Source organism: Ochotona curzoniae, unplaced genomic scaffold (assembly GCF_017591425.1).
Source record: "Ochotona curzoniae isolate NIBS_2020 unplaced genomic scaffold, NIBS_Ocur_1.0 scaffold_4505, whole genome shotgun sequence".
Taxonomy (NCBI): Eukaryota; Metazoa; Chordata; class Mammalia; order Lagomorpha; family Ochotonidae; genus Ochotona; species Ochotona curzoniae.
The window spans coordinates 29998317-30011196 of NW_024467118.1; positions in this window are offsets into that span (position 1 = coordinate 29998317).

Below are 12880 nucleotides of genomic sequence, written 5' to 3' on the forward strand. Positions count from 1 at the left end.
GTCTCTCTTGTTCTCTCCCTCCCCTTTCTCTCTGACCTTCCCCTGGCCCATTCTCACCCAGGTAAAACAACATTCAAAGAAAGCAGTGACTCTGTTTAGGGGCAAGGCATCTGGCACTGCAGTTAACTCACAGCTTACCACACCTGCAGCCCTCACCAGAGGGTTCAAATTCCCAGCTCTTTCACTGACAAGCTGACAATCTACACACAACTGCTGGTGCAAATCCTGGGAGGGAGCAGGTGGCAAGGCAAATCGTGGGTCTCTGCCATCAGATGGGAGATCCATATGGAGTTCCTGGCTCCTGGATTCAATCAGGCCAGGTCCTGATGTCTGTGCACATTGGGGAGTGAACCAGTCCATGGAAAATCTCTGTCTCTTGCTTTCTCTCCCTCTTTCAAGCAAAATGAAGACATTTTTAGAGAAAGTAATCACTCGTAGATACACTAGTACCCTCTTCCTGAAGTTTGGTTTTCCACACCTTCAGCACTGGGTCAACTACAGAGGTCCTCCCGTGGGCCTCCTGGTGTGAGGGAGGGGGTGATGCCATCCCAACTATGCAGATACCTGGCGTTCACATGGTGCTGCCAAAAGCCCCACATGGTCATGATGTCCCCTTGGGGTGTGGAAGAAGCAGACACACCCCAGGAAAAGCGGGACTTTCTCTTCTGTCAATACACATAGCCCAGGGCTGGCTGTCCAGAATGGACCGAGACAGAGCAACCACAGGCTTGCATGCTTGCTGCCTGAGAGAGTGTGAGCTTGGTTGTCCCAGGCAATAGATTCTTACAAGGAGTTTCATGAGACCTAGCAGGATTCCCTCCCATTGTGATAGAAAAACTCCCTAGGAAGTGGACCTACTCCTGGCGGCTTCCTGAGGGAATCAGAAGGTGTAGCTAAGCATTTCTGTCACAGAGTACAACAGCCTTGGATGACACAGTGGACACTCTGCTGACCATCCTGCCTTTGGCAGGTGCACCTGCAGGCTTCACATGGTTCACAAGGACAGGCAGAATGTTCCTCTGTGTGCACCTGTGAGGAACCTGGGGAGAGGGCCTGGGAAGGCATGGATGTGTGTGAGATAACTGTTTTAAAAACTTAAGATATTGGGCCCAGCGGCGTGGCCTAGCGACTAAAGTCCTCGCCTTGAAGGCGCCCTGAATCCTATATGGGCACTGGTTCTAATCCTGGCAGCCCCACTTCCCATCCAGCTCCCTGTTTGTGGCCTGGGAAAGCAGTCAAGGACGGCCCAAAGCTTTGGGACCCTGCACCAGCGTGGGAGACCCGGAAGAAGTTCCTGGATCCTGGCTTCGGATCGGCATAGCATCGGCCGTTGCACTCACTTGGAGAGTGAATCATTGGACGGAAGATCTTCCTCTCTGTCTCTCCTTTCTGTATATCTGACTTTCCAATAAATAAATAAATTTTTAAAATAAATAAATAAAATAAAAACCTAGGATACTATGAAAGTTCATATATTTTTTTTTCTTTCTAAGTACTGGTTTCTCAGTAAGCAGCCATTTCCAAGCTAGTCGCACCAATGTAGCTCCCACCAGCAGTGAGGGAGCATGCCAGTTCCCCTTAGAAGCACTCAGAATCGTCAGTGCTAAATTGTCACCATTCTGGTAGCTGGGCAGTGGTATCTGCTGGCATTTTAAATTGTGCTTTCCTTGCCCAGCTGCAGGCAACAGCCCAGGATGTATTGTACCTATGCAAGTGTTACACTGCTGGGAGAGAAGCAGCTAAGAGCTGGTGTGCATCCTGGGCCTGGTTAATGTCAGATTTGTGTTAACTATACCAGTGTGTCAGTGGACTCACATATTCAATATTTTTTTAAAGATATTTGGTCAATGGTGGAGGGCACAGATACAAGCACAACCAATAGACAGACTCTGGGGACCTGCACTCAAGCCTGTGTGGGTCTTGGGTAGGCAGGCAGGGTCCCAGGCTCGCATGGCACACTACCAGAGGACTGGGCATGTGGGGGGTAGTCTGCAGATTGCTCAGAGATGGGGGTCTGGGGATGTAGAGGAGTGAGAGCTGCTATGGGGAGCTGCAGGGGCTCTCCTGCTGGATCACTGCTCCTGCTGCTGAGTGTGAGAACTGGAGCTGAGCGCAGACCAGGCTGGGCAGGGCTGCAACACCCTTTGGCATGCATACATGCTAGGTTAGGGGGAGAGCCAGGCTAGGCTGAGCAACCATATCCACTGGTCATGTATGAGCCAGGGTAAGTACAGGCTGGTTGGGCTTTGCCGCAGCAGCAGCTGGCAAGTGCCAGGACTGGGGACAAGTCCTGTGAAGCTAGACTGCAGAAGAGTGCAAGATTCAGGGCTGGGAGTGGGCCCAGGAGGACAACTGTAGACACCCCTCTGGTGGGTTGCAGCCAGTGGACAGGAAGGTTTTCCTCAGCCGTGAAGCAATGAAATCATTGGCATCTCAGAACTACCCAAACAATTAAGGAATATCCTTGAAACACGCTCCCCATTGGGGTACCTGGGATGATCTCGGGTGGACATCCCCCATTTCTGGGTACTGATGTGGTTGGGTGGCTGGGAGCAACCCTCTCCTCTTTTCTCTCTACTTTCCACAGACACAAAAAGAAAAAAGGAGACAGGAGGCAGTTGTCTCATCCACTATCCCACACTCCTCACCCATGCACCCTCAGATCACAGGCCTGCACCCTCAGATCACAGGCCTGCACCCTCAGATCACAGAGCCTGCACCCCCACGTCACAGAGCCTGCACCCTCAGATCACAGAGCCTGCACCCCCATGTCACAGAGCCTACATGCTCAGATCACAGAGCCTGCACCCTCAGATCACAGAGCCTGCACCCCCATGTCACAGAGCCTACATGCTCAGATCACAGAGCCTGCACCCTCAGATCACAGGCCTGCACCCTCAGATCACAGAGCCTGCTTCAATCCCAGCTTCTTGGCTTTCTCCTAATGCACAGCCTGGATGTGCAGATGATGGCTTGAGTATTCGAGCCCCTCACACTCACCCGCGAGACCCAGATGGCGTTCCCACCTCCAGGCTTCAGCCTAGGCTAGTCCTGGATGTTGTAGACACTGGGGGAATGGACCAGCAGGTAGAAGATTTTTCCTTTAACTTTATAGCAAATAAAGTGAAAATAAATGAATTAATAAACATTTTAAATAAATTGCTCATGCTTTTGTTTATGTACATATGATAAAAAATACTAATCAAAAGGAAAGGCATTATTTTGGGGGAAAATTATTTTACTTAAAAGACAGAATTAGATTTTTTTTAATCCGCTGGCTCACTCTTCAAATGGCCACACAACCAGAGCTGAGCCAATTGAAACCTGAAGCCTCTCCCGGTCCCCCACGCGGGTGCAGCGTCCCAGGGTATTGGAGCATCCTCTACTGCTTTTCCCTAAGTTGGAATGGAAATGGAGCATCAGAGACTTGAGCCAGTCTCTGCATGAGATGGCTCACCACCATACCTGCCTGCTTTTTTAAGCCATTAACAATTTAGTAAAATTACCAAGTTGTAAAGGAAGTACTTTATATCGTTATCTCTTATTACATAGATAATCATTACCTGTCATATAGACCAAGTCCAAATACATTGTAGAGATGAAGAAACACCACTCAGATGAAGGCACGGAGAGCTTTTGTTTATCCAGGAATTCCTGTTGTTCTCTGTGCCTGGCAAGAAGTTCTAAGTCTTCTACTCTTTTCCTGTTTCCCGATTTTTGCTTTATTGCACAGCCAGAAACAAGCCTTGTGAGTTATGGTGCTTTCTGGCCGCCAGGGGGCAGACGTTGCCCATCTTTGCTCCTTTTCACACCCTTTGCACAATTGCTTAGCGTTCCCCAGGGCACCAACCGGCAAGGTTGCACCTCAGTTAGAGAGGCAGAGGGAGGCAGGACCCCTTATTCTGGTTCACTCCTCCAAATACAAAGACCAGGCCAAAGATGACAGCCAGGGGCAAAACCCAGGTCTCCTAAGAGGCTGGCAGGAGCCCAGTGACTTGAGCCATCCTTGCTGCCCCTAGGTCTATGCTAGGAGGAAGCTGAACTCACACCCAAAGGAGGACTTGAGTGCAGACAGTTCACCATGGGGCACAGGTGTGCTCATCGGCGTCTTCACCATTCCACCAAAACCTTGTTCCCCCACCCCTTCTTCCTCAATGCATCCCTGATACTTCCCTTTCCAACCAGCACCATGCCAGTGCTATGTTCATTTCAGACCAGGTGAAGTGAGGACAGAGGTTCGGTTTGCTGAGACCAAGGTCTAGACACGTGTTGCATAACAACGTATATACTCTTAGCACCTCCAATCTGTGTACTTAAGCAGTAGATCCATATCTACCTGACCATTTGCGTCCAACACATTGGCTCAACTGGCTGATCCCCATTCAAAGTGCTGGGATCCCACATGGGTGCTGGTTCCCATCCCGGCAGCTCCACTTCCCATCCATTTCCCTGCTTACTGCCTGGGAAAGCAGTTGAGGACAGCCCCAAACGTTAGAACCCTGCACTCGTGTGGGAGACATGGGAAGTGAATCAGTGATAAATGGTCCCTCCCTCTGTCCCTCTGTCTCTCTCTCTCTCCAACTGTGCCTTTCAGCTAAATAAAAATAAACCTTCAAAATAGTAAGACAAAAATTAGAAAGTGAGATAGATCGCCCCCACAGGGCAGTTTACAGAACGCACAGAGAGAGTAAAGCTGTGAACTTTGGTCACTCAGCAAGTGGCACAGTTCACACAAAGATTGACAAGTGAGGCTGGACCAAGGGGACCAGCAGCCACAGGGAGCTCCTGGATGGCCTGCAGCCCTGGGCAGGTCCCCAGGTAACACCAAACACGCAGGTGCCTGGACGGGCTTGGGACACCCTCTGGAAACCAGCGCAACTAATGAGAAAATTGAGGCTCAGGGGAGGGCAGGATCCTCCACCCTCCTTATGGGGCCCCTTGCTCACCTGCAGGCCTCGTCCACACCCAAAGGCCTCGGCCAGCCGGAGAGCCCGGAGCTCAGTTCCCATTGCCGCCAGCAGGGGGCGCGGCCTGCTTGCTTTCCAGCTTGTGTAGGCGGCTTTCCCCATCCAAAGCTAGAGGGACCTCTCTGTCCCTCACAACTTCACCATGACCAGAAGCACTTTTACAACTTCTAGAAAGCTTTGGAAGTGATACAGGAAAGGCGTGAGCTTGGGTGTAAGCCACCCGCCGTAATTTTAGGGCAGGGTGAGATTTTGGAGCAGGAGGTGGGGAGAAGGAATTGGATAAATTGATGTCAGTTTTTCAAGTGTAGTTGATTTCTGACTGTGTAAGTCTTGGAAATCCTTAGCAAAAAATGATGACTGTCGAGATTGGCATTTAGATGGGCTGGGGGGAGGGGTTGTTTGTTTGTTTGGGGTTTTTTTTTTAAATTATGCAGGTAAAAATGTCTGCAAGGAAAGGATAGAATTTGGAAAACCTCTATTCCAAAGAGCCAGTGAGGAAGACCACACTGAACTGTGATCGCTACAAAGCCTTGATTTCCCCCGGGGCCACAGTGTTGCTAATGAACTGAGGGACATTGGCAACTTCATTATCCATTCACAAAGAGGAAAAATCCAAGGTGCCAGATCCCCGGTGAACCGTGGTCTGCGCCACATGTGGAATGCGGTGGAAACCCAGCAGGTGCCCGGCAGGCCCTAACCAGATTAGGTCCGACTTGAGAGCCCAGGAGACCTCTTCCACGGCTAAGTACTAAGTGCTAAGTACTTTCTTATCTAGCATTTCTAGCTTTCCGAACCATCCTCTTTTAGCATTGGTACAGACAGACCTTAGTCAGCTAGAGGCCCATTCACAAAAAGCAGCCTTAAATAGCAAACTAAAACTTCATACAGGGAAGAGACATAACAAGGAACACGCAAACACTCGTGTGAAGATGGTTCTAAAATCTGGTGGCAGAACCGGGGCCTTGGGAGTGGCACCTTGAGCTAGGCCACCACTGCAGTGTGCCAGCTTGATTCCAGGCTGCTCTGCAGCCAGACCAGCCCAAGTCCCAAGGGCTCCTGGCACCCCATGGGAGGCCCAGACAGAATTTCTGGCTATTAGCTTCAGAGTGGCCCAGCCATCTGAGGTGTGAACTAGTAGAAACAAGGTCTCTTCTCTCATGTTTCCTTTTCTTGTTCTGTAACTCTTTCAAGTAAACAAGTCTTTAAAAAAAAAGAGTCAGAGGGCCCAGCACAATGACCTAGTGGCTAAAGTCTTTGCCTTGCATGCACTAGGATTCCATATAGGTGCCGGTTCTAATCTCTGCGGCTCTGCTTCCCATCCAGCTGCCTGCTTGTGGCCTGGGAAAGCAGTCAAGGACGGCCCAAAGTCTTGGGACCCTGCACTGGCACAGGAGACCGGGAAGAAGCTCCTGGCTCCTAGCTTCAGATCGGCTCAGTTCTGGCCATTGCATCCAATTGGGGATTAAACCAGTGTACAGGAGATTTGGCTTTTCTTCTCTCTGTAGATCTACCTTTCCAATAAAAATAAATAAAGCTTTTTTAAAAAAGAAAACAGACATGTCATTTTAGCAATTATAGACAATACAAAGCCATTAACTTCTATACCAAAAGTCAAGCAAAGAAAACAATCAGGAAATACAATAAATACTAGAATTTTACAAGTGAAAGTGTCCAATCAAAATCTTTAGTAATTTTAGTTAAATTGATTAAACTTACCACTCTGGACATTTATTTTTGCCTGAATTTTTTGTGTATCTTATTTGAAGAATAGAGATTTCTCATTTGCTGGCTTACTCCCCAAATACTGGCTATAACCAACCTCCTGTGTTTTTTTTTTAAGATTTAATTATTTTTATTGCAAAATCAAATATATAGAGAGGAAGAGAGACAGAGAGGATGAACTTCCATCTGATGGTTCACTCCCCAAGTGGCCCACAACAACCAGAGCTGATCCGAACCGAAGCCAGGAGCCAGGAGCCAGGAGCTTCCTACAGGTCTCCCATGCAGGTGCAGGATCTTAAGGCTTTGGGCAGTATATATTTTTGATTTTTCACTTTAATGCCCGAAGCATGTCTCCATTTTTTCATAATCATTATCTATGGGACACCTTAGTCACACAGCAGGTGGCAATATTTAGTTTAAGCCATTTTTATAATCACTCAAAAACTTGCAAATATCATGAAGTTTTCAGTCCTTTCTTTTATTTTTAAAAATGTAATGTTTATTTATTCGAAAAGCAGAGAGAGAGAAAATCTCATTAGGAAGGGTGCCACCTCGCTCTTGATAAAATGGACCTGCAGCCCTGCTCTCCCGGGGAGCGCAAAGCCACCAGACAGCTGCGTGTGACAAACAGCCGGGTGCTTGGAGAGCCTGGCGCAGACTTGCAACCGCGAAGGCCACTCGGGTCCCTTTCAACTTCTTATGGCGCCTCAGGGTCAACGAAAAACGCACTGCCGACCAAAACTAAGCCCTGCACACCAGTCTGTGCCCTCGGGGGTCCCGGCCCCTCGCCGCCGCGATGGGCAATCCCCAGACAAGACCCAGGCAGTCCCCAGCCCGCGGCGCCAGCCTAGCCACGCCTCCGCCGGCTCCCACCTACCCATCCCTTCCCTTCCCTGGCACCAAAACAGATGACTTCATCTGCGGGGCCAGCTCCTATCAGCCGGCGGGGCCTCCCCGGGACAGGAGTGGGATCCCAGAGGCAGAGAGGCCAACCCAGGCTCTGTGGAGTGTCAGCCACAGCCTTCGGGTGCCACAAGCCACAGCGCCCCTGCTCCCCACCTCCTCCGCACTTGGCATCACAGCAGGACGGCAGGAATCAGAGACAGCAGCCCCCAGGGCTATCGCCCCCGCATTGGTTCATTCCTTCTTTCTGTCCAAGTTAAAGGGCTTGGTCCACCACGGTTTTTTCCCATCTGACACAGCCCACAGAGCCAGCCTTCTGCTATTTCCTATGTGATGATGCCTGACTGGAGATAGGGGTGTCCCTCAGGGAGTATAGGGGAAACCTCACGTGCGCGACGGCCCAGAAAAGGGGCTAGGTCTAGTTTTAGTGGCCTGTCTTTTGGGAAATGAATTAGCCCACAAGGCCACTTTGGGCTTCCACTTGCCAGGAAACAGGACCCACAGGGCACCCTCCGCCCATGCCCATGCCCAGGACAAGACACACCGCAGCTCCCATCTCCTTGTATTGGATGAGAACCTCATTGTCTCAGCTTCTTGCGTGGACAAAGAAAGTCCGCACCCTGCTGGTTGCACTCCTGGATGGAGAGCAGCCGCAAGGGTCGTAGAGCTGTCATGCTCCTCCAAGCAAGGACGGATCTCTCTCTGCAGGAGACAGCTGGCTGGGTCTGGTGATGATGGTGCCTGCTGTGGCCCTGCAATAGACTATGCACTGGGAAGCCAGAGTCACTCGCATCCCCCAGTGAGACTGCCCAGGGCCAGGGACTGCAGCAGACTCAGGCACCGGCTGGAGTGCTGGGTGACAGGCTCCATAGCAACCATATGAGCATGCAAACGCAGCCTGAGGTTCAAAGCCCTTGGCCGGCCAGCGAGCACTGGCAGCCTCCTGGCCCCTGCTCTCTCCCCACTAGCCTCACATCGCATTTCCTGACCCCCATCCTACTCCCGGCGGCTCGGCACCCAGCCTCACGCCTTCCCCCACCTCCACTGTGCGTGTTTGACATGGCACCCTAAATGCTTTGTGGAGGTTTGTCGCAGACCTGCCTCAGCCATTCTCTCTGGGGCGGACAGTCTCTGTCTCATAGGACACACCCCACGTTAGAGCTTGCCGTGGTCAAGCACACGGCACCACGCACTGGAGCTGGGCTGTCAGGTAACTGACTCACAAACAGTGCAGAGGCCTGCGGGCTGGTGGTACCCGGCTGAGGGGAGGCCAAGAGGCCCAGGCTGTGTTGAAAGGACAGGCCAATGCCTTCATTCTAGAAGGCTGGAAATGGCGGGCTTTGGGGGCAGAGGGTCAGCCCAGAAAGGCAGCTTCCAGACGGCCTTCCAGCCAGCCCCTGATGCAGGCACATGTGGTGGGAGCTGAGGGAGGCCTGGGCTTTACCATCCAGAGCTGCCACATTGTGGAGCAGTCTAGCTGGCTTCCCAGGAACATGGCCCCTGGCCATGCGACTAGATTTAGTTATTTACATATTTTAAGATTAGTTTATCCACTTGAAAGGCGGAGTTAGAGAAAGGAGATAGAGGCAGAAGGAGACATCTTCCATTTGTTGGTTGACTCTCCAAAAGGCTACAACTGCCAGAGCGGCGCTGATCTGAAGCCAGGAGATTTTAGTGGGTCTCCCATGTAGGTGCAAGGTCCCAAGTACCAGACCTTCCCCAGTCCCATTAGCAGGAAGCTGGATTAGAAGTGGAGCAAGGGCCTGGCAGGATAGCCCAGTGGTTAAAGTCCTCACCTTACATCCACTGGGATCCATAGCACTGGGTGCTTGTTCCTATCACAGCTGCTCCACTTCCCTGCCAGCTCCCTGCTTGTGGCCTAGGAAAGCAGTCGAGGATGGCCCAAGGCCTTGGGACCCGGCACCAATGTGGGAGACCAAGAAGCTCCTGATTCCTGGCTTCGGAATAGTTCAGCTCCAGCCGTTGCAGCCACTTGGTGAGTGAACCAGTGGATGGATCTTTCTCTCTACATCTCCTTCTCTCTGTATATCTGCCTTTCCAATTAAAAAGAAAGTGGAGAAAACTGGGACTTGGACTGGCACACACATGGGATACTGGCTCTGCACACAGCAGCCTTTCCCACTACACCACAGCCTCAATCCCAGGATGGCAGACTTCTACTGCAGAGGCCTGGCTTCTGCACTTACCAGCCCATGCAGCCCTAGATGAGTCATTGACCCCACCTGGCACTTCTAATCCCCCCACACCCCTCCAGGGAACAGAAGCAAGAGGCCCTGCTTGGGGACCTTGCAGCGATGAGGATTTTGTGAGAATCAGGTGACCGCCATGCTCCGTGCAGCCCAAGCCCACCATGCGGCAACGAGGAGCACCTTGTCCTCAGCTGGGGCCAGCATGGAGCTGCCCACTATCCCTCCGCAGCTTGTCCCCCAAGTGCCCTGCCTGGAGGAAGAGACTTCCAGTGGTTACTAATAGCAAGCAGGACCATAGGACCACGATCCTAAGCATCACACGTGGCAGCAAGAAACCACGGAGGGACATGGTCTGGTTTGACAACGCTGCAAGGGATGTGGAAGACTCACCAGACCACAGAGCGCAGGAACGCGACTTACTATCCTTGATGCGCTCAGGGCTGCACTGTGGGGGCTGTGGGAGAGGCCAGAGGCCACGCAGGGCCCAGGGATCCTCCCACCCAAATACCCTGGGGATGGAGGAGAGGCCCACCCTACAGCTCAGCTTTGCCACCCCCAAACCCCTTGTGGCCATCCTAACGCCTCCAACTGGTCACAATCACAGACACCCTGGGCGACAAGGATGCTGGCCACCCATCTAGTTGCCGCCTACGACCAGTAATGCTGGAATTGGGGCTTAGCTCCTCCTCCTAGGTCATGGCTGTCCGCTCAGCTGGTCCACTCAGCTCCCGCCATGCATTGCATCCTCCATGACCCCGGCTGAGGCCGGACCCTAGCACAGCTCTGGCCGCTGGACTGATGCAGAGGGCGGAGCAATGGAGAGCTGCAGGGAGCCTGTCAGGCCAGGTGGTATTGTCCAGGCCTCGGGGAGCACTTATCTGGGACGCCCACACAGGGAAATGAGATAGCTGGGCAGCACTTTTCCCACTAATACTCTTATCTTGACTGGAAAAAGGAGGCTGTGTTTGCATGTAAAGATGTGTGTGTGTGTGTGTGTGTGATTTTGCACACTCCTGTGTGCCTCTTTCAGGATGTTTTTCAGCCTGTGACTTCTGACCATGTGAACTTAGGCCTGTGTCATTACATGACTTGAAAGTGACGCATCAGTCTGTGAGGTGTGTGTGTGTGTGTGACATGTTGTAGGCAAAGCAGACAGCAAAAAGGGCGAGCATGCGACAGGAAATGGAGATCCAGCCAAGTGGATGGAAAAGCCTTTGAAGATGGAAAACAGAAGTGGGTACAGGATGGTCACTGCAGAATTATTTGTAGTAGCAAAACTTATGAACAACCGAAGCAACCACAGATAAGGCCATGGTACCGTACATTACAGAAAGGCATATGGCACCCTGCAGAATCTGCCAACCAGAATGAATAACACCAAAACGTCTATACCAAAATGGCAGAAGATGTCTCCAAATAGATCAGGTTGAAGACTGTGGCCGGGAGTATTTAGGTGATGCCACACCTAAAGGAGGATGAGGAAAGGAGGACGATACGGAGACAGTCGGGGTGGGGGAGTCAATCGAGAATGTCTCGGGTGTGTCATCCAAGGACAATGGCTATGTGACCCTCAAACATCAACCCTTTCCAAAGTGTGTGTGTGTGTGTGTGTGTGTGTGTGTGTGCACACACGCCCGGTGGACTTGCAGTGCTGGTTAGAGTACAGTGCCAGAACATTCCAGTATGTCCTACACTTGGAAACAATCTTTTTCTATTAGGGTAAAATGTACATAGCATGAAATTGACCATGTTAAACACCCTAAACAAAAGCCTGGTGAACAATTTTCAGTAATGTTTAGGTACATTGGCACCATTGCACAACCAGCACCACCGTCATTTCCCTGACTTCTCCATTGTCCCAAACTGAAACCCTGCCCCCACAGAGCAGTAACTCCCGGCTCTGCGCTTCCCTGCGCCCTGGGAGCCACATGAGACTCTCTGTCTCTGTGATTCCACCACTCCAGTCCCTCCTGTTAGTGGGATCACAACCCTCCAGAGCCCCCTTTCTTCTTTGAAGAACGAGCTTTCAATCTTGCCTCAGAATCAACTGAGAATATTTTTATAATCCCAGGATACAGATGATTATATTCAAACCTCTGGTTTAAAACTGAATTGTTAAAAATACATAATGCATAAACAATATTACAACACACATGGGAGATTAAAAAAAAAACATGATGTGGGGCTGGCATTGTTTCCCAGTCAGTTAAGATACCACATGGAGTGCTGGCATTCGTGTCGCGGTGCCAAGCCCCTTTGCTTCTGGCTCCAGCTTCCTGCTAATGTGCACCAGGTGGGGAGCAGTAACAGCTGCAAGAGTTGGGTCCCCACCCACATCCACCCATGGTGCCCAGCATCCCACATGGGCACTGGTTATTTTTTCTCTTTGTTTTAAAAATGTTATTTTGTAAATTAATTTTCATTTTAAAGGATGCTTACATAGTTAAGAAGGATGTATCCCTATGTGGACCACTGATTAGGGTGGGAAGGACTGAGGTATGGGGGAAAGTGGATGAGACAATTAATTCCATTTTTTCTTCCCATGTCTGAGGGTAGGGGATAGAGAAGGGGAGAGAGCTGTTCCCCAACCACATTGGTTTCCAGGGATGTCGGATGGCCACTCAGTGTCATCATCCCAGGGTCCCCGATGTGGAGCATGTTCCAAGGGTACTGCTTAAGTGGTGTCAGTAGTTCTGAGATGCTATTGATTTGGTTACTCCAAGGTTGAGGAAATCCTTCCAAGGTCCATAGAGTCCACGCTAGAGTCTCCATTCACCCAAATACTTGCAGTCAAAGCTGGACCAGGATTGTTGTCCAATTTGTTCTGCCCTCCATCCACCAATAATCCTCCAAGTCATCTATTCAGTGAGCTGTCATGGGCACCAGTTCTAGTCCCAGCTGCTCCACTTCTAATCCAGCTTCCTGCTCAAAGCAGTAGACGATAGTCCAAGTCTTTGGGGCCTGTAAGCACACAGAGGACCTAGAAGAGGCTCCTGACTCCCGGCTTTGGACCAGCCCAACTCTGGCCATTATAGCCATTTGAGGAGTGAACCAGCAGATGGAAGATCTCTCTCTTTC